Source organism: Elephantulus edwardii, unplaced genomic scaffold (genome assembly GCF_000299155.1).
Source record: "Elephantulus edwardii isolate Elephantulus edwardi_28Jun2011 unplaced genomic scaffold, EleEdw1.0 scaffold00058, whole genome shotgun sequence".
Taxonomy (NCBI): Eukaryota; Metazoa; Chordata; class Mammalia; order Macroscelidea; family Macroscelididae; genus Elephantulus; species Elephantulus edwardii.
The window spans coordinates 14,476,735-14,493,742 of record NW_006399808.1 but is presented as its reverse complement, the minus strand read 5'-3'; the positions used below and the strand labels follow the sequence as shown (position 1 = coordinate 14,493,742).

General features: G+C 39.5%; 1 pseudogene; it reads left to right on the top strand.

The window, feature by feature from the left end:
- The first annotated feature begins 15,390 nt into the window (after nucleotides 1–15,390).
- Nucleotides 15,391–16,635, top strand: LOC102870790 (annotated as a pseudogene).
- The last annotated feature ends 373 nt before the right edge of the window (nucleotides 16,636–17,008 follow it).

Here is a 17,008-nt window from a genome sequence, read left to right as displayed (position 1 = left end):
GGTTCAAAATTGGGAAGGGTGTACGCCAGGGATGCATCCTGTCTCCATACCTTTTCAACATGTATGCAGAGCAGATTATCCGAGAGGCTGGGCTCTATGAGGAGAATTGTGGCATCAGGATTGGTGGAAGATCTATTAACAATCTGCGTTATGCAGATGACACAACCCTGCTTGCTGAAACTGAGGAGGACCTCATGCACTTGCTGCGAAGGGTCAAGGACTCCAGCCTTCAGTATGGACTGAGGCTCAATGTCAAGAAGACAAAGATTCTCACCACTGGACCAATTGGCAGCATCAGGATGGATTTTGAAGAGATTGAGATTGTCCACAGCTTCAGTTTGCTCGGCTCCACAGTCAACACTCTTGGCACCAGCAGTCAGGAAATCAAAAAGTGGATCGCGATGGGAAAGTCTGCTGTTAGGGACCTCTCTAAAGTACTCAGGAGCAACGGTGTCTCTCTGGAGACTAAGGTGAGCCTGATACAGGCCATGGGCTTTGCAATCGCTTGTTATGGATCAGAGAGTTGGACAATGACTAGGGAGGACAGAACAAGAGTGGATGCTTTTGAGCTGTGGTGCTGGAGAAGAGTACTGAATGTACCATGGACTGCCAGGAAAACAAACAGATTCATCTTGGAGAGGGTTAAACCAGGCTGCTCCTTGGAGGCAAGGATTCTGGGGCTTTGTCTGACATACTTTGGATATGTTGCCAGGAGGGACCGGTCCTTGGAGTGGGACATCATGCTTGGCAGGGTGGAGGAACAGCGCAGGAGGGGAAGACCCTCTATGAGATGGATTGATTCGGTGACTGTGGTAATCGGGATGGGTGTGTCAGAGGCAGTGCAGTTGGCGCAGGACAGAGCAGGGTTTAGGGCTGTTGTGTGTAGGGTCGCTATCAGTTGCAAATGACTCGATGGCACATAACAACAAACAACAACAATAGCAACTCAATGAACAAAAGACCTGAACACTTGTATAACTTTTTTCCTTTCACCATGTTCAAAGGATTTCTGGAGGCAAGCTATTTTGGAAGTAGATGCAACTCCTGGTTCCATGCTTGTTTTAATGGGGGAGCTTCAGCAAACACTGTCCACCATGGGTAACCATTACCACATTTGACTCATCAGTGTCACAATGTTCACCTTCACAGCAATGATGAGTTGCTGTACTTCTGTACAGCAAGTGGACAGACCAGGATATACTACTTAGAAGAATGTTTGACCAAAAACAATTAAAAACAGGCCTGAAAGCAGAGGATTAAAGACACCTACCTTTGACTTGTAGCAGCACTTTCTGTCCACTAGGCCAACTGAGCTCTCTCTATGAATTTTTCTTTCTACCTTTTTATAAAAATAAATTAAGTTTGTTGAGAGAGAGAGATATTCAAACCAGGGAAACATTTATTCCCACATAGTGAAAATGACCACTTAATCAGAACATAAAACAGGATATATTTTTATGTTGCTGGTCACCAACTAAAGGTTATAAAATCCATAACTGGCTGAAAGACCATCAGGGGAGTTTTAGACTTGATATCTAGAAGAGATAATTTGACATAGATCCATCAAGGAAAATGTAAAGAAGATTTCATGACTGGTCAAAAGTACTTCTCATTAAGTTTGTTACAAAGTAATCCCCAAACAGTGAACAGGACCAGCTTTTCTGGTGATCTATTCTTTCTCAGGGAGTTCTGGTAATGCAATCTGTAGGGAGTTGATTCACTCAGTCAAAGGCTATGCCTCTTTAGTGATTCAAATACACAAGGAACTTCAAGGAAGAAAGATGAGCAATCTCCTCCAATGTGATTTACAGCTTTGAAAACCCAATGGAGTATCACTTTGAAACAGTTTACACTTGAAGGTGATGAAAAATGAGCGATACTTCCTCAATCCTGCCAGGTTCTAAAGGTCCATTGCTAAACATTAATGACAACACTGTCTCTCAAGTCCTTTTAGGCAAAATCTCTTATACTGTGCATCTATTTTTCATAAATACAAAGAACTTTTGAAAATATGTTAGACATCTTGCACAGGTAGGGCTTCTGAGTAAAATGTTATTATGGAGGTAGATGGCCTAAGTCAGAGCAACGTAAAAAGAATTAGTTTTGGGATGTTTTTCTGCATTTGGTTTAGTTTTCTTGTTTATTTTGTTTGTTTTTTAATGCTTATATGTGTTTTATTGACTGTATAAAGGCATTAAGCATTTGGGTCATGCTAGATATGAACTTTATGAACTTTCTATGTAAATTAGTACAAAATAAAAGGGGGTAAAACACGAAGAAAACCCCATGTGGATCACAAGAAATTGTGTGTGGCATTGTAAAAATAGAAATTCTAGAATATTTATCTTTGCTTATGCAAAATTTGTACATAGACTCAGATGCACTGGTTTGAGCAAGGGGTATATATGGTTTATAATCAGGAAACATATGCATCAGACTTACATATTTCACCATAATAATTCTATCTCTGTCTTGAGCAATTAGAGGAGAAAAAAATTTTTAAAACAGCTAAAATATCCATCAATAAATTAATGAATGGAGAAATAATGGTACACTCACATGATGAAATACTATGCAGCAGTCAGGAGCAATGATTTTTTTTTTAAATGTTATATAACATGGGAAAGGGTAAAGATTATTATGCTGAATGAACTAACTCAGTCTCATTAGGACAAATACTGCATAAGAACATTGAAAAATAGAAGAATAACAAGTAAGTTATGTATAAAAATTCCAGGGGGCGAAGGGGAACTGCAGGTAGAGGGGAGAAATCACAAGGTCAGAGAGTTTATTGGGTAGAGGGAGGGGATGAAGGAGTTGGGAGGATGCTAATGGGCAAGGATCTTGGTGATTGATTTTATAAAATACAATTCATCAGAGTGATTGTATGAAACTCAGTGTGACTGAAAGACTATGTGAAACTCAAAGTGTGTGAATGTAACAAAATGTATACAAATTTTGTATGCAAACCAATATAAAACAAAAAACATATATCTTTAAAAAATTAAAAAGGAACATCAATGAACCTTCATTATTAAGTGTTGATGTTATGTTCTCCTAATTCAGAAAGGAAGTTTGTGCATTTGAGTATCAAAAGTATGGCTTTTTTAAAGCTTTAATAATCCAATGTGAATTCTAGAATCATATCAAGATAAAAATGGAGTCCTATTTATTCACAAACCAATTGCCTATGATTTTAGACTCTCTACAATTTTGTTCCCCCTAATCATAGCTTTTTAAATTTTTTAAAACTTTCTCTTTTTAAAAAAAAAAAACAACTTACCAACTTTTTAAAAAAAATTCTCTATCAGGTTTAGCAGAACAAATTATCCAGGAGGCTGGGCTCTATGAGGAGAAATGTGGGGTCAAGATTGGTGGAAGATCTATCAACAATCTGCGATATGCAGATGATACAACCCTGCTTGCTGAAACTGAGGAGGACCTGAAGCACTTGCTGCAGAGGGTCAAGGACTGCAGCCTCCAATATGGATTGAGGTTCAATTTCAGGGATACAAAGATTCTCACCACTGGGCCAATTGGCAGCATCAGGATGGATAGTGAAGAGATTGAGACTGTTCACAACTTCAGTTTGCTTGACTCCACAGTCAACACTCTCAGCACCAGCAGCCAGGAAGTTAGAAGACGTATTGCCATGGGAAAGTCTGCTGTTAGGGACCTCTCCAAAGTACTGAAGAGCAATGGTGTCACTCTGGAGACTAAAGTGCGTCTGATACAGGCCATGGTCTTTGCTATCACTTGTTAAGCATCAGAGAGTTGGACAATGTCTAAGGAGGATAGAAGGAGAATTGATGCCTTTGAGTTGTGGTGCTGGAAAAGAGTATTGAGGGTACCATTGACTGCTAGGAAAACAAACCGATTCATCCTGGAAAGGGTCAAACCAGGATGCTCCTTGGAGGCAAGGATTTTAAGGCTCTGTCGAACATACTTTGGACATGTTGTAAGGAGGGACAAGACCTTGAATAGGGACATCATGCTTGATAGGATGGAGGAACAGCGCGGAAGGGGAAGGCTCCCTATGAGGTGGATTGATTCAGTGACTAGTGTAACCGGGATGGGTGTATTAGAGACGGTGAGACTGTCACATGACAGAGCAGAGTTTAGGGATGTTGTACATAGGGTTGCTATGAGTCGCAAGTGACTCGACGGCACATAACAACAACAACAACAATCAGGATCAGACTAGCATCCTAATTTTTTTCTGTACGTGTTGCTCAACAGCGTTAAGATTCCAGACACTACCCTATTTATTTTTCCAGTAGTGTCCAGTTCATGTATTTTGCTCTGAACTCAAATGCTGTGCCTCTTTCTAGGTTGACATCTACCAAGGTTTCCAAAGGAGAATGATGGATAATCTCCTATAGTACAGGTTACAGCCCGGGAAGCCAATAGTGGATCAGATATGAGTCTTGAGTGATCCTCTTAACATCTACTTTATTCAAACTGAATGGTAATAACACAATATAGTCTACATGAGATGTACTCTGATTTATAGTTAAATTACATGATGGAAAGATAAATTTATATCCTCAAATTATTCCAATATCAATAATCTGTCAATTGCTGGATTAGCTATTTTAAGCAACAACAAAAACAATAAATAGAATAAGGGATGATTTTGTGGTTTAGAATCAGGAAAGGTGTTTTGGGGGGTTGGAACCTTTGTTCTTAACTATTAGATATATATGGTGAGCAAAGGGTTCCAGAAGCTAGACTCTATGAAGAAAAAATGGCATCAGGGTTGAAGGACGACACATTAACAACTTGCATTATGCAGATGACACAACCTTGCTTGAAGAAATTTAAAGGACTTGAAATATTTGATGTTGAAGGACAAAGACTACAACCTTAAGATGAATAACATCTAAACATCAGGAAAACAATGGAACAATAGGCAACATCATGACTGATGGCAAAAGATTGAAGTTATCAATTATTTAATTTTTCTTGGATTCACAGTTACATCTAAGGCAATATAGTTAAATTAAAATGCATGATCCATTGAGAAAATCTATCTCTGAATCCTCTATAAAGTGTTAAAGAGTGAAGATAATCTGCGTAAAAATAACTGCACTTGGTCCAAATACTTTTAATTATAATTACTTCTTATCTATCTGAAATTACTTCTTATTTTACTTCCTATCCATCTACAATTACTCCATCTCCAAATTACTGAGAAACAATGATGTTAGTTTCAACACTAACGTCTGCCTGATTTCAGGCTAGTCTTTTTAATCATTTGCAATACTGCTGAGATCTGGATAATGAATAAGGATGACAGAAGGAAAATAGATGCCTTTGAGTTATGGTGTTTGATAAGAGTACTGAATATGCCATCCACAGCCAAAAACCCCCAGATATGTTTTGAAGAATGTGCAGCCAGAATGCTCCTTGGAGGCAAGGACAGCAAAGCTTCATCTCACATATTTTGGGTATGTTGCTATGACAAGTCATTCCTTGGAGAAAGACATCAAGGTTGGAAAAGTGGAGGAGTGAATGGCAAAGGAGAAGAAGACCCTTGTCTAGGTGGATTGCGGAACTGCAGCAATGAGTTTGAGTGTGGCAGTGATTGTGAGGTGGCATAGGTTGGAAGAAGGTTTAGATCTGTTGTTCATACGGTTGCTATGAGTTGTACTTGACTCAACGGCACCTAACACCAATAAAAACATCCATCTGAAAACTGGCTAATGAATAAGGATGAGAGAGGAAGAATAAAAAGCTTTTCAATTGTGGTGTTGAAGAAGAGTACTGAATAGTCTTATGATCTCTTAATTGAAACTGATCAAAATTATTGGCAATCAGAATTCAAATAAAACCCACCATGAGATACCATCTCACTAGAGTAGCAGTGCAAAGTTTAACAGGACAGCAAATAATAAATATTAGAGAGGAGATGGAGAGATTGGAACTCTCATACACTCTTGGTGGGGTTGTAAAATACTACAATCACTCTGGGAGGCAGCTTGATGTTTCCTCAAAAAGCTGAACGTAGAAATGCCATCTGACACAGCTGTTTCACTGCTAGGAATTTATCCCAAGGAAAAGAGAACTGAGATACACAATGGCATAATATTCATCACTCAGCAGCAACAAGCTAGTAAAATATTGTACAATATGTAAAGGTTAGAAAACATTATGCTGAGTGAACTAACTTGGTCTCATAAGAATACTGAAAAAGACCATTGTTGTGAGAACAAAAGGTTACTTAGTAAGATGTTGATAAAAGTCCAAAGAGGAGGGGTTGTGAAAGTGGAGAGTGTAATCATGGTGTCACAGAGTTTGGTAGGCAGAGGGAGGGGGTGAAGGAATTTAGATGGATCTAGTGGGCACTTGAAAAGACGGGGTGATAGAGGGAATAGAAAAAATGGTAATTTTATAAAACACTGTATGAGAATGATCACATGAAACAATGTGAATGAAGGATCGTATGAAACACAATATGTATGAATGAAACATAATGCAAGATTCTTGTATGCAAACCAATATAAAATCAAAACAAATTTAAAAGAATAAACAAATCTGTTGTGGAGGAAATATAACCAGGTTACTCCTTAGAGACAAGGAAGGTAAAACTTCATATCACATAATTTGGCATTATTAGGATAGGCCAGTCCTTGGGAAAAGACAACATGCTAAGAAAGATGATGGTTCAGAGAAAGATAGGAAGACCTTCAATAAAATGGGTTAACACAATGACTACAAAATTGATATTCAGCATATGAAAAAGGATGATGGAGTGCAGGGCAAAATCGATACTTGATATTAATAGGCCCACTGTTATTAATAGTTGACTTGATGACACTTAATAATTGCAAAAACATTAAGAACAAACTTTTGTAACATCTTTTATAGCATGAAAATTGTTTTATTATCATTAATTATGAATATATACATAATCACTTTAGAAATGAAAGCTAGAAGTGAATAAATAATTATTATGTCCATTGATAAACTCTTACTAAATATTAGTGAAGGCAATATTTTTGGGGAAGTAATTGAAGAATTGCATAAAAAATGTGAAACCTATACTTGGACCAGGAGGCAGCCGTCAGAATAGAGCAAAGGAACACTGCATGATTCAAAACTGGAAAGGGCGCATGCCAGGGATGTGTCCTATCTCCATACCTTTTCAACCTGCATGCAGAACAGATTATCCGGAAGGCTGGGCTCTATTAGGAGAAATGTGGGGTCAAGATTGGTGGCCGATCTATCAACAATCTGGGTTATGCAGATGACACAACCCTGCTTTCTGAAACTGAGGAGGACCTCAAGCACCTGCTGCAGAGGGTCAAGGACTGCAGCCTCCAATATGGCTTGAAGCTCAATGTCAAGAAGACAAAGATTCTCACCACTGGACCAATTGGCAGCATCAGGATGGATGGTGAAGATATTGAGATTGTTCACAGCTTTAGTTTGCTTGGCTCCACAGTCAACACTCTTGGCACCAGTGGCCAGGAAATTAAAAAGTGCATTGCCATGGGAATGTCTGCTGTTAGGGACCTCTCCAAAGTACTGAAGAGCAATGGTGTCTCTCTGGAGACTAAGGTGCATCTGATACAGGCCATGGTCTTTGTAATCACTTGTTATGCATTAGAGAGTTGGATGATGACAGAAGAGGATAGAAGGAAAATTGATGCCTTTGAGCTGTGGTGCTGGAGTATTGAGAGTACCGTGGACTGCTAGGAAAACAAACAGATTCATCCTGGAAAGGGTTAAACCGGGTGGCTCCTTGGAGGCAAGGATTCTGAGGCTCTGTCTAACATACTTTGGACATGTTGTAAGGAAAGACCAGTCCTTGGAGAGGGACATCATGCTTGGGAGGGTGGAGGGACAGCACAGAAGGGGAAGGCCCACTATGAGGTGGATTGATTCAGTAACTGGGATAATCGGGATGGGAGTGTCAAAGACAGTGAGATTGGCACAGGACAGAGCAGAGTTTAGAGCTGTTGTACATAGGGCCACTATGAGTCACAAGCGACTCGACGGCACATAACAACAGGAACAATTAAAGAATTGGCTTTTAACCGCAATTTCAGTGTTCAAACTTTATTAAATGATACTGATTGTCACAGATGCAGTGAGTGAAGAACCTAGATTCCAGCTTTATATATCAGTTTTAAAGTTGACACTCTTATGTAATGTATTATAGATTTTCTAGAACTAGAAGATATATTCAGGCACATGAAGACTATATTATAAAGCACAATCATCATTCTAATTGGAAAATCAAAAGGTGCTAAAAGATAAAAGAAAAGATATTAATTAGGTACTCTGAATTACAGTTGACAAGACTGGTATAAATAAACAGTATTGAATAATTTTAGAGCATTCAAAGTAATAGAAAACTAGATATCTTTAACCTACAAGATAATATTCTAGAATGAAAAGAACTATTTCTAGAACAAAAGGAAAATACAGATTGATGGTATGTACTATTAGGTTGGAACCAACTTATGGCTGACCTTCCAGTAGGTTTTCAGAGGCAACTAATGGTATGGGAGGGACTTGCCCATCTTTCTCCCACAGAAAATTTGATGAAATTGAACCATATATCTGTTACCTGACAATGTAGCTTTTTACCACTATGTCACCACTTGTTGTTAGGTGCCATAAAGTTGAGTGTGATCTATTGTAATCCTCTGAACAACAAATCTGAATCCTGTTCTTGCCTCTACCGTATTCATCATCTCTGACACACTTAATCCACTTGCTACAGTCACTGTGCAGATCCACCTGGTTCTGAATGTTCCTTTCATTCGCCAACGCTCCACTTTCAAAGCATAATGTTCCCATTTGAGGAATAGCCTCTCCTAGCAACATGCCCAAAGTATGTGAAATGGAGCTTCAACATCCTTACCTCCAGAGAGCATTTTGCCTTCACCCTTTCCAGGACAGATCTATTTGTTCTCTTGGCAGTGCGTAATATATTCAGCACTCTTCTCCAAGTCCATAACTGAAGGCATCAATTCTTATTCTGTCATCAATGCTGAGGACCTCAATATCATCTGTGAAACCTAGACCAGATGCTAATTGTGGAAGAGACCATCTACTACTCACATGAGAGTTTAAGTTGAAGCTAAAGAAAATTAAAACAAAGCCAAAAGAACTAAAATTTGACCTTTAGCCTTTCCTACTTGGATTTAAAAACTCATCCATCAACAGGTTTGAAGACGTCATCACTAATGAATGAAGACTAGACAAGCTGTGGAAGGATATCAAGAATATCATCCATGTAAAAGGCCAAAGATCATTAAAGAGACAAAAAAGGAAGAAAAGAGCAAGAAAAATGTCAAAAGAAACTGAGTTTTTCACTGAATGCCAAGAAGCCAGAGCAAAGAGAAGAAATCAGAATATTAAGGAAATGAACAGAAGATTTCAAAGGCCAGTTTGGGGAGACAAAGCAAAATATTATAATAAAATATATATTTTGTTGTTTGTTCCTAAGTGCCGTCAAGTCACAGGTGACTCATAGCGACCCTGTGAAGGAGAGTCCTTGACACTAAAATGCATATAATATATAAAATAAATTGTAATATAACAAAACATGCAAATAACCTGTAGCAGTGGTAAGGTTAACAGAATAGAAAATAATAAACGTTTGAAAATATGTGGACAGATAGGAACTCTCATACACTATTAGTGGGATACTCAAATGGCACAACCACTCTGAAAGGCCATTTGATGTGTCTTCAAAAACTGAACATAAAAATGCCATATGATCCAGCTATTTCACTGCTAAGACTATAACCCAAGGAAATTAGAACTGAAACACACCTTGAGATTTGTACATTAATGTTCATAGCAGTGTTATCCAGTTTTAAGAACATGGAAACAGCCCAAATGTCCTACCACAATTAAACAAATTAAGTGTGGTACATTCACACTATGGAATACTACACAACACTCGGAATTAAAAATTTAGAAAAATACTACATAACTCCCTGATTTTAGGCAAGATACATCTACCGTTAGCTGTAATATATCTAGTACCATGGCTTCTTCTAAACCCAGCCTGCACTTCAGGCATTTCTCTTTGATATGCTGTTCCAGTCTTTTTTGGATAGTCTTCAGCAGAATGCTGCTTGCACGTGATATCAATGATATTGTTTGATAATTTCTGCACTCTATCGGGTCACTCTTCTTTGGGATATAAACAAATATAAATCTCTTCCAGTCTATTGGCCATGCAGTTGTCCTCCAGATTTCTTGGCACAACTTGGTGAACACATGCAGGGCAGTTTCTGTTGGTTGAAATATGTCAATTGTTATGCCATCAATTCCTGGGGCCTTGATTTTTTTGCCATTCTTTTCAGAGCAGCTTGAACTTCTTCATCACCACAGACTTTTACTCATACATTGTTTCATGACATTCTTCTGTGTCCACCAATTCTGGTCAGTACAATTAATCTGTATATTCTTTCCATCTCATTTTAATGCTTCCTGGATCATTCTACCCAAAGCACCCTCAAGTATTGCAGTTCAAGGCTTGAATGTGTTCTTAAGTTTTTCACCTGAAGAAACTCAGAGTGAGTTCGGCCCCTTTGATTTTCTGACTCCAACTCTTTGTACAGTTCATTATAATACATTACTTTGTCTTTCTGCATTGCTCTTTGAAATCTTTTGTTCAGCTCCTTAATATCTTGATTTCTTCTCTTTGCTTTGGTGTCTTGGTACTCTCGTGCAATATTCAGAGTCATTTCAGAGACTCTTCAGACATCCATCTTGGTCTTTTCTTCCTCTTCTGTATTTGTAATGAATGTCTATCTGTGTTGCCCTGAGTATGCAAAGACATTTGACTGTGTGGATCACAATAAACTATCGCTGACTCTGAGAAGAATGGGAATCCCAGAACACTTGATTGTGCTTATGTGAAACCTATACTTGGACCAGGAGGCAGTCATAAAAACAGAGCAAGACAGCACAGCATGGTTCAAAATTGAGAAGGGTATAATTCAGGAATGTGTCCTATCTTCATACCTTTTCAATCTATATGCAGAACAGAGGAGGCTGGGCTCTATGAGGAGAAATGTGACATCAGGATTGGTGGAAGACTGTGAAAATCTGCATTATTCAAATGACACAAACTCGCTTGCTAAAACTGAGAAGGACCTGAAGCGTTTGCTGCAGAAGGTCAAGGATTGCAGCCTTCAATATGGTTTGAAGCTCAATATCAAAAAGACAATTATCACCACTGAGCTGATTGGCAGAATCATAATGGATGGTTAAGTAATTGAGATTGTAAACAGCTTTAGTTTGGTTGGCTCCACAATCAACACTCCTTGCACCAGCAGTCAGAAATTTAAAAGAAAAATTATATTGGGAAAGTCTGTTGTCAGAGACTTCTCCAAAGTACTGAAAAGCAGCGATGTCATTCTGGTGACTAAGGTGCACCTGATTCAAACTTTAGTCTTTACAATTACTTGATGTGCTTCAGAAAGATGGATAATGACTAGGGATATTAGAAAGAGAATTGATGTCTTTGAGCTGTGGTGCTGAAAAAGAGTATTGAATACACCATGGACTGCTAGGAGAACAAACATGTTCATCTTAGATAGGGTGAAACCAGACTGCTCCTCACAGGCATGGATTCTGAAGCTTCATCTGACCTACTGTGAACATGTTGCAAGGAGGGTCTGGTCCTTGGAGAGGGATGTCATGCTTGACAGTTTGGAGGGACAGTGCAAAAGAGGAAGACACTCGATGAGATGGATTAATTCAGTGACTAGGTTAATGAGGATAGGTGTGTCAGATACAATAAGATTTGGCACAGAATAGAGTAGGGTTTATGACTGTTGTGTATAGGGTTGCTAAGAGTCACAGGTGACTCGGTGGCACATAACAACAACAACAACTTAAATAACTTGGGAGATACTGGAGAACATTATGCTGAATGAAGTAACTCAGTCTATAAGGACAAATATTACATAAGATCATTATTGTGAAAACAGAAGGATAACTAGTAAAACGTGTAGGAAAGTTAAAGGAGGAAAAGGGTAGAAACAAAGAGGTGAGGAGGGACATGGGGTAAATCACAGGGTCAGACAATTTGGTGGTGGAGGGAGAGGTCGAAGGGAATGGCAAAGATCCAGCAGGGATCTGAAAATATGAAGTAATACTGGATATAGTTTAATAGTGATTGCTTTTACGAGACATAATAAATTGGAATGATTGTATGAAACATAATTTCAATATAAGATAGTGTGAAACAAAATGTATACTAATTTCATATGCACATCGATATAAAAGAAAAATTCAAAATAATAAGAAGATTAAGAATAATCAATTTCTTTTAGTTATGGTGCTGGAGAAGAGTAGTGAACTTACCACGATGGCCATGAAAACAAACAGGTCTGTCCTAGAGAACCTGAAGCTAAGTTGCTCCTTAGAGCAAAAATTTTGAAGCTCTGGCTGACATACTTTGGACATGTTGCCAGTAGGAATCAGTCCTTGGAGAAGGGCATCAGGATTAGAAATATGGAAGGACAGTGCAAGAGAGGAAGACCCTGAAGGATATGGATTAACACTAACTAGGGCAATGGATGTAGGTGTGTCAGAGATGGTGAAATAGGCTTAGAATTATGTAAATTTCAGAGTTATTGTAGGGTCAATATGAGTCAGAGTGGACTTGACTGTATATAACAACAACAGTATTCTATTTATTTTTTCATTAAGAACTTTTCTCAGTATTGCATTCTTGGATTCCTTTTCCTTGTTTTCTTTCTCGTTGAAAAGAAATCCCAAAGTGTATATTTATTTTTTTTTATCCAGTCGATCTATTGAATTACTCAACTTATTCTAATAGTTTTATAGTTAAGTCATTGAGGTTTTCTATGTATACTATCAGAGTGTTTGCATATAGTGATAGTGAATTTTGGTGGCTTATTATTGAGAAGCTGATCTGCAATCTCAGACTTATTCTTAAACTGAGATTTAAATTCAGATGGATAGACTCAAGATTGTTGTTGTCATGTACTGTTATGTCAGTACATGTTATGACCCTCAAGCAGGTTTTCAGAGGCAGTAATCACACAGAGGGAGATTCTCTTGCAGAGCAGCTTGTGGCTTTGAACCTAGTGTTTGTGGTTGGCAGCACAATTCATTACCACTAAGCGTGCAATCAGTCGTGATATAATCAACAACAATTCCTGCTGTTTTTAGGTGACATTGACTGGGGTCCAACTCACATAGACCTTACATGCACCAGAATAATGCAGTCAGATCCTGTCCCTTCATCACAGTGGATGCCATATTTGAATCTATTGTAGTTGTTGTTATGTGCCATGGAGTTGCTTGTGACTCATAGCAACCCTACGTAAAACAGCCCTAAACCCTGCTCTATCCTATGCTAGACTCATTTTTCTAACACACTTATCCCCATTACCCCAGTCACTGAATCAATTCACTGCATGAAGGGTCTTCCCTCTCCTGTGCTGTCCCTCCACCCTCCCAAGCATGATGTTCCTCTCCAAGGACTGATCCCACCTTGCAACATGTCCAAAGTATGTCAGATGAAGCTTCAGAATCCTGGCCTTCAAGGAGCAGCCTGGCTTCACCCTCTCTAGGGCTAACTTGTTTGTTCTCTTAGCAGTCTATGGTTTATTCAACACTCTTCTTCAGCACCACAGCTCAAAGGAATAGATTCTCTTTCTATCATCTCTAGTCATTGTCCAACTCTCCAAGAGATCTAGAAATCATCATTTTAACTATAAAAGCGACCCCATTTTTCTCACCTTTTGATCTCTAGCATAGTAGATCCTATAATTTATTGCCTGCTTTAAAATTTCTCATGCCAATCCATCTCATTTTGCCAATACTTTTTATGTCAATATTTATTCATTCCATTTTGTTTTTAAAGATGTCCAGCTTCCCTACATCATGCTTCTCACATTCCATGTTCTAGTCATTAGTTTCTACTTACAAGTGTTCCTCTTCTTTTGTGTTTCCACATTTGAGGGCTCAGTCTCAGTTGCCATAACTGTTATTCTACTCTATGTGTGCTCTGTTGTACATAAGGTTACGGAAGGCCTATTATACTTTGGAAGTTCACCTAATCTACTGCTAAACATCATGATGATGTGGATTGCCAATCCTTACTTCTTCCTAGTCTGTCTTTGTCTGGATGTTTAGCTTTGGAACAACATCTGGTAGACAAGCATTATAGTAAAAGGGACAAATAAAAGACATTTCCCCTTACTGAGATAATCCTACATGCAGTGCCCCTCTCCGTGCATGTGTGTCTCATCCCTCCCCTTTCTCAAAATATTAGCATTGTTTGCACTCCCTTCTACCCCATTCAGCACCTCCCTCCCACCCCAGCAAACCTTTGATATGATGTCTTTCACCTCACAATGTTGCTGGTCTCTCATGCTGATTTCTATCTCATGTTTAGAAGGATTTAAGTCCAAATATCATGTATCAGCTTCAGGGAAGGGTTTTTGTCTCAAGCAACACTGGGAAAGGTTTTTGCCCCTGAGCTCCTACCTCAGGACTGTTGTTTCAGGGCATAGTGGCTAATCTTCCTTTTGTACCACATGGCTTTCACAATACAATAATTTCCAAGGTGAGGACTATGTCTCCTTTAGATCTGGCATGCTAGTGTTGTTTATTTGACCCGAGGGCTAAAGATTTGGACCTGAATGTACCTTCTGGCCTAGGTTGGCTGGCTGTTTACAAAGTTGACGGGATCCTGGGAGAATTGGGTATTTAAAGGGGAGAAAAGATGGTGGTCTCAGCTTTCTTCGGTGTGCAACGCGCTGGGGTTCTGACATGAATTAGGGACACAAAATGTTCCTGGACTCATAGCCACCTTATGAACAACAAATTGGAAAATTGCTAAATCCTGCACCATTTTCATGCTATATTTTTATAGTCATTTTTACAGTCAATCCGTGTTGTTGAAAGTTTTCTTTGGATCCTCTACCTTTCTCAGCATGACTTTTTCTGTGGACTGGACTTTCCTGACAACATCCCCTTAAGTATATGTGATGAAATGTCATTATATTTGCTTCTAGAGAGAAACATGGTTGAAGACAAGACAAACTTTTTGTTCTTTTACATGGAATTACATGGAATCTATGCCAAGAATACGGGGGGGGCTGGCGGGAAGGGCTGAGGAGGGCACGCAGTGCCGAGGGTGCGGAAGGCCTTGCGCCACGGGGCGGAGCGGCCGCGGCTCAGGGTTATGGAGCCACTTCTGCCATAATTATGTACATCAAGCCAAATGGGTGGTGGTGTCTTGCTATTCTCTGAAAGAGAACTCTTGTGATTACCAGGGATAACTAATAACTGCCAGAACATCACGAGATTGGACTTCTAGTATCATCTAAAAAGCCCTCAGTAAGCAGATTTGACCCTTGACCTGTCAAGTCTTCCATGATGCTAGGTCCTGAGGGAGGTGAAGGGTTTGTGGTCAAGCTCCGCGGCTTGCCGTGGTCTTGTTCTATTGAAGATGTGCAGAATTTCCTGTCTGAATGCAAAATTCATGATGGCGTGGCAGGTGTTCATTTCATCTATACTCGAGAAGGCAGGCAGAGTGGTGAAGCTTTTGTTGAACTTGAATCAGAAGATGATGTAAAAATGGCCCTGAAGAAAGACAGAGAAAGCATGGGGCACCGCTATATTGAGGTATTCAAGTCACACAGAACTGAAATGGATTGGGTGTTGAAGCACAGCGGTCCAAATAGTGCCGACACTGCCAATGATGGCTTTGTGCGCCTTCGAGGACTCTCATTTGGATGCACAAAAGAAGAAATTGTTCAGTTCTTCTCAGGGTTAGAAATCATGCCGAATGGGATCACTTTGCCAGTGGACCCTGAGGGCAAGATTACAGGGGAAGCCTTTGTGCAATTTGCTTCACAGGAATTAGCTGAGAAGGCTCTAGGGAAGCACAAGGAAAGAATAGGCACAGGTATATAGAAGTGTTCAAGAGCAGTCAGGAAGAAGTGAGATCATACTCTGATCCCCCTCTAAAGTTCATGTCTGTGCAGCGACCAGGCCCCTATGACAGGCCTGGTACTGCCCGGAGATACATTGGCATTGTCAAACAAGCAGGCTTTGACAGAATGAGGTCCGGGGCTTATAGCACAGGTTATGGGGGCTATGAGGAGTGTAGTGGCCTCAGTGACAGCTATGGTTTCACCACTGATTTATTTGGAAGAGATCTCAGTTACTGTCTGTCAGGAATGTATGATCACAGATATGGAGACAGCGAGTTTGCTGTTCAGAGCACAACTGGACACTGTGTCCACATGAGGGGGCTTCCATACAAAGTGACTGAGAATGATATTTATAACTTCTTCTCTCCACTCAACCCTGTGAGAGTGCATATTGAGATTGGCCCGGATGGAAGTGACCGGAGAAGCAGATGTTGAGTTTGCCACTCATGAAGAAGCTGTGACCGCCATGTCAAAAGACAGAGCCAACATGTAGCACAGATACATAGAGCTCTTCTTAAATTCAACCACAGGGGCTAGCAATGGGGCTTACAGTAGCCAAATGATGCAGGGCATGGGAGTGTTGACCCAGTCCACTTATACTGGCCTTGAGGGCCAGTCAGTCAGTGGCTGTTATGGGGCTGGCTATAGTGGTCAGCAGAACAGCATGGGTGGATACGACTAGTTTTCTAGAAGCATTTGAGAAAACTTCAAATTTTCACAGGCAGCCAGCAAGCAGTGGAAAGCATTTATTACTAGAGGAAGCTGTGGGACCCATTTTGCACCATGAGTTTGTGAAATCTGGATTTAAAAAAATTACCTCTTCAGTGTTTTCTCATCCAAACTTTCTTCTAGCATGTGATAAAGATACTGAGTAAACTAACTATAAAAAACTTATTTTCAGCTTTTCTCAATTAACATTTTGGTAGTATGTTTCAGAGTGATGTCTGAGTTAAGGTAGTTTAAAGTACGTGAAATGTGGATCTTTGGCACCACGTTACAGCAAACACATTTGAGAGACATGCTTTTTTTGGAAAACTCAAAAGGTGCTAGATCCC